Genomic DNA, 5837 nt, shown 5'->3' on the forward strand with positions numbered 1-5837 from the left:
GCGCGCGGGGTTCCGGCTATTCCCCATTACTGGAATGTCCCAGAAACAGAGTGCTTTGCCAGGAGGGAGGAGGGACCCGGCCAGGACTGCTGGGATGCGCCCAGCCCGCCCCTGGCGGCCGGTAGGGGCTCTTGGGAGGCTGCCAGGGAGCTGCGGTAACAGGTAGAGGAGGGCTCTCTCCTTTCCCGGAGCTGGGATTTGTTATGATCCGCGCTTGTCCTCTGCAGGGAAGCCCGGAGAGCCGGCGAGGAGGGAGGGAGGGAGCGAGGCGGCAAGGCAGCCAGCCAGACCGCACTCGCCCGCCGGGGAGGAGCTGGCGTGGCCGCCGCCGCCGCAGCAAGGCGAGCCGGGTGGCGCGTTGGTCACAACAAACAGAAGCTCGCTCTCTCCCCGGCGCAGTTTCTAGGCAAGGGAGGAGCTTCGCCCAGCCCGAGCCTGCCGATTGAGCTCATAGGCTAGAAAGGCAGCCATGCGGGGAGGGATCTGGGCCCTGGAGGCGAGGCGGGGAAATCGGGCCAGCTGCTATTTCGAGGTGTCCCCGTCAGCGCCAGGGACAGGCAGCTTAGGCGCCTCGCCCCGGGGAGTGGAGCGATTCTTCTCCTGGGTGGGGCGAGACAGGTCCGTGGGGGCGATTTTCTGGCTCCCCGGATTACATAAATCGGCTCAGGCCCCCGAGAGATAGAAGCCCAAACTCGGGACGAAACGCGGCCCTCCTCTTGCACCAGCTAGAAATTGCTTAAGGCCTGCTGCTGTTTGTTGCCAGCTCACCCATCAAGAGCAAAATACGACAAGCTCCCTTCCCAGGTTGTTCTAGCCTAAGGACAAAGGATCCTTTTGTAAAGCAAATACAGTATATGATTTTGTTGTTAAAATAGCTTATCGGTTCATCTTTGACCTCACATTGTTAGTTGTTTTCTTTGAAATCATAAATGGTTTGTCACATGGCCTTTGCTCCAGACTTGGAAGGTCAGACCTTATTATTGCCATTATACAAACGGGCAACTGAGGCCAAGAGAAAGCCCAACATGATGAACAAGTCGTCACACAGATTTCAGTTCTATAACTTTTTCTTAAGTCCCAAGCGCTAGGTAGAGCAATTCTTAGAAATGTATACCCCACACCAATCAGCATACTCCACATTTAAAACCACAATTTATGTTACGTCAAAGTATCTCTGGCATCAAGCTGTACAGGGATGTACAGAGACGAACAAGTCTGGAAGAATCCAGTCAGCCAGTCAGTTGAACTCTGGTCAGCAATTAAATAGGCACTCATATAACCTCCAGTCTAAAGTTGCATTGTGATGTATTTTAAGACTGCAAAAAAGCCATGTTGAAAGCAGCCTTTAAAGTAGGTCATCCTATCAACATATCAAAAATAAGGTACATGGCTGAAATATTATATCAAGCCTTGCTGAGTTGTGAAAGAGATGCTCACTGGATTATAATATTATAATATAATATAATATAATATAATATAATATAATATAATAATATAAATGTTTTGGTTTATAAAAGCCAGTTCTCAAAGTTTCATCATACTACAGTGCCAGTCTCCTGTGACCAAGAAACAGACCTGAGTATGGGGCTGAGAAGATGAGCAATAACACGACAATTTTATATTGCCAGTTACATTTTCTGCAAAATACAGTGTCTTCCAAAATAAGAAACATATGGTAATTCCAATCATGTAAGCACCAACAGACAACTCTGCAGTAACCCCTACACTACAAAACTATTTCAAAGCAATGTGTGAACATAAATAGCTTCAGTAGACTAAATCAGAATCAGCTAGGGCAGCAATGGACAGTGAGCATGATAAGGTTAGATCCAAGCCTCGAGTGTTTAAGGAGTTGCTCACCCAGTTGGACTGTGAAGGAGAATAATTCACATAGTAAAATGACCACATTCCAGGTCCCACAGCTGTCTTGATTTTTCAGACTTTTGCCAAATGTGCTCATTGCTGGGAATAACTTAACAGAAGCAGCCTTCAGTTTGGACACAGAAGGCAATGGTCTGAGGACAAAACTAATTTGTAAATAAATATTTGTACAAGCCATTAAAGGACTTCTTAACTCAGTTCATCAGCTCCATGTGTTTTATTGCTGCCCGCAAACTAGACCAACCCAAAGTGCATAGTAGTCAAAATAAAGCCCTAATCTACTTAATTTTATTGTTTATTGATTACATTTATGCCCCTCCTTTCCTCCAAGAAGGCTCAGGACAGCATGCGTACTTCTTCCCTTGCCCCTCTTGTTAGCACAACAATCCTGTGAGCAAGGCTAGGCTAAGAGATAAGTGACTGACCCTAGTCACCCAGTGAGCTTCAGAGCTGAAAGAAGGTTTTGTTTTGGTTTGCTTGCTTGGAGGTAATTTGGTTAAAATAGTGCAGGAGGAAAGAAACAGTTCCACTAGAAGAGGTTACTAAATTGTGCTTGTATAGTTTTGTTGGACCAGATGATCCTTGAAGACCTTTCCAGCTCTACCATTGAATGATTCTATAAAGAGGAAAAGTTAAAAGGATTACACCTATCCAGAATATATTTCTAATATCAGGAATACTTGATGTACAGTATTATGACTTTGTGGTTTCCTCACAGCATTGCATATATTGTGAGCATCAGCTGCAGTTGCGTGACCTCAGGTGATGGAGCAGGAAGAAGAAAAATCCCCTCCGTGATATATGTTGACAATGAAAACAAGGATAGAAATATGTTTACTACTGCCTAACAAGACATATTTCTCTCTCCCCCGCCATGCCCTTCCTGTGTCTCCCACAGCACCTTCACCATTCTTGACTCTCCAGCTGCACTGTGTCCTTGCTCAGACTTCAGGAAATATGGAGAAGCTACACACCTTTTTGTTTCCAGCCTCCTCTGCCCAGATGCAGGCGAAGCTCAAAAAGACAGTCCCCTTTGTAGTCTCTTCCACCCTTCTGCAAAGCTTTTAGGGGAGACAGGAGAGTGTTTGAATATGGCTGTATGCATACTATCCAAATCTGACTGGTGTTTGTATATATGAGCCTAAAGCAAGACACCTGAGCTGCATAAAACTTCAGAGGCAGAACAATAAATCCATCATTGGTCTCTCCAAAGATGTCCCACTCTATAACATTTTTCTACTATATCACAATAAATTCTCTGTGCAGGTGGTATTACGATCACTATCATGGCATTCATTCAAATGCTGCTCTGTGGTCTAGTTAACCTGATAAAAGCTTACTGTTAAACCTGTGAGACATACAAATTGACCAAAAAGCCCCTTAAGTATCCAAAGTCCCCCACCCTGGCCCACAAGTATTCTTCCCCTTAAAAAGTTCTCAAAGGGCTACAGGTTACATCATTTGTAGCCTTGGCTGGAAGCTTGCCCATTTTGTTTTAGCAGAGAGCAAAGGAGACCTGTTATGATGTGGCAAAAATAACAAGTAAAAGCAAAAGTGAAGGTGGAGTGAGTGGCTGATGCCCTCTAGGGAGGTAAACCTTTGCACACAGACTTTACGAATGCCTGCTGATGTGTACAAACGTCACTCACCAGGCAATTAAAACATTTAAAGTTGTCTGCCCATTCCTGCCTACACTTTGCCAGCTAGCTTAATTCTGAAGCTGGAGCATTCATTAAGGAGGTAGGCCTCTTACTATAGCAAAACTATACTTGGCAGAGGTAGCTGTGGAGGGTGGCGGTTAGAGATTTGGTAAGACCAGCACAACCTCACTGCCATTCTCACTATGAAATGAGCAGAGCATTATGCGAGAATTTTACCCACTCTGCCTTTTCTAGGTTAAGGGAGACCATTGGTAGTGCTATGCCCGAGACTTCCCCCAGTCCAAAATCTCTGCCACTTGGCACAGGGATAAGACAACATAGATTTTAAGTTACTTGGTCTGTTGCCTTATTATTTTCTCAGCTCTCAGTTCCTTCCTGTAGTGTCCTGAAACTAAATAATGCTTCAGCTTGGAATAGCCATTATTAAAGCAAATGGATTGTACCATGTTCCAGTGACATCTTTCAGTACTTTCATAGCCTAAGGAATTAAAAGGAGTCACACATTATTTACCAAAACAAAAAAATTCCTTCCAGTAGCACCTTAAAGACCAACTAAGTTAGTTCTTGGTATGAGCTTTCGTGTGCAAGCACACTTCTTCAGATACACACACGAAAGCTCATACCAAGAACTAACTTAGTTGGTCTTTAAGGTGCTACTGGAAGGAATTTTTTTGTTTTGACTATGGCAGACCAACACGGCTACCTATCTGTAACATTATTTACCATTTATTTTGATACTCCATACAAAATGTTTTCTGCCCCCTCTTCCTGTGAACTGCCAAAATAAATAAATATTAGAAGCAGTGTCTTTAAAATCTTCTAGCCAAGGACTGACATACATGTTTCTCTGATAGGAATAATGGTACAATATTGTGTCATTTACTTGTGTTGCTAATCCACAGTAGGAAAGCAGGACGTGGGCAGTCCAATTACATATAAAAAGGCTTCCTTTTCATAACAGATGAGAAAGAAATGGAAATGTGTGTGTGTGTGTGTGTGTGTGTGTGTGTGCACGTGTGTGGGTAACTGCTGCTGTTTTGCGCCAAGTCCATATTTGTGACCAGCAAGGCCTATTCTGTACGCTATGATTGTCAGATAAAACCACTTGAAACAGCCTCTCTGTCTGTAATGACTTGTCCTCTTCATTGTCATATTACAGACACCACACTATATTTCCACAGCATGTGAAGTCATTTGACAGCTGTCACCATCAGGAATGTGTGCACTGCTGTGGAATATCATGATGCAGAATTACAACATTAGGACCAACTCTTCATGTTAAAGTGGCTGTAGCATAAAGTTATCGCAAAGAGGCTATCACAAGCAGCATATTTATGACGCAGAAATCAGTCTTTAAAGATTTCATAAAATGATAGTGTGCCCAAAGCATAACATGGCTCTGCCCTGCAACATATCACATGCCCTCCAGCCACCAGGGGAGATCTCAGGAAACTATCCTTCCTGCCTCCAGTACAGTAGCTTTTCATACCTTTTTCTTGGCAACTGACCATCGTGTTTCTCAAGCCAGTGCCCTAGGTATGTTTCCACTATTTCTGTCTGTGGTCCTCCCAAATGGCAAGTGAAACAAATGACCAGGAAGCAAGAATCGGTGGGATTTTCAAATACATTAAAGATGCAAACCTATGTACCTTTGCTCAGGTGCAAATCCCATGGAACTCAAGGGCACTGAGCATATTTGTAATCTTCCCATTAATAAAATGCTACCCATGTTACAGGAATTGATTAATGCTTGTAAGATAATAGTTTCCTGTTCCAAATACAGGAAACAGCAGGAGTACTGTACTTTCTAGAACCACAGTAGGAACTTGGAACCAATACCATAGGATCAAACTGTAAACCCCAGCCCATTATTACACACAGAGGTATTCAGTGTAATTTACAGCACTAGGGCTGTATGATGAGACTGCATGTTCCTAATGTACCGGTACTTACAGTCCATTTATTTTTAATGGACAAAGGTCATTCGAGGGCTCCACTATTTGCAAATCCATGTGTCATTTCTCACCTTCCAATCCAAAGTTAGATGTAATGGTACTAATATTATATCAGACTTAGAAGACGGTTCTAAGTGGATCCAGTCTAATATCAAAGAAGTCGCATCCAAATCCGATGTCAGCTTGGTCACAGCTATCCAAGAACGAAATTTATCTTACTTTACATAAGACCTCTTATTCCCAGGTTATTTTAATCACAGCACTGAATTGACTTATGAAAATATTTAGCAGTTCAAAAATTAAGATGAAGCACTTTACCAATAACCAATAACCAGTTTAA

General features: G+C 43.3%; 1 long non-coding RNA gene across 1 annotated transcript; it reads left to right on the top strand.

Moving 5' to 3' along the window:
* Positions 1-3093, top strand: LOC308462715. The gene is made up of 2 exons (XR_013979269.1): positions 1-162; positions 2780-3093. It is a non-coding gene; the product is annotated as an uncharacterized lncRNA (long non-coding RNA).
* The last annotated feature ends 2744 nt before the right edge of the window (positions 3094-5837 follow it).

Source organism: Podarcis pityusensis (assembly GCF_964106645.2).
Source record: "Podarcis pityusensis genome assembly, chromosome: 1".
Taxonomy (NCBI): domain Eukaryota; kingdom Metazoa; phylum Chordata; class Lepidosauria; order Squamata; family Lacertidae; genus Podarcis; species Podarcis pityusensis.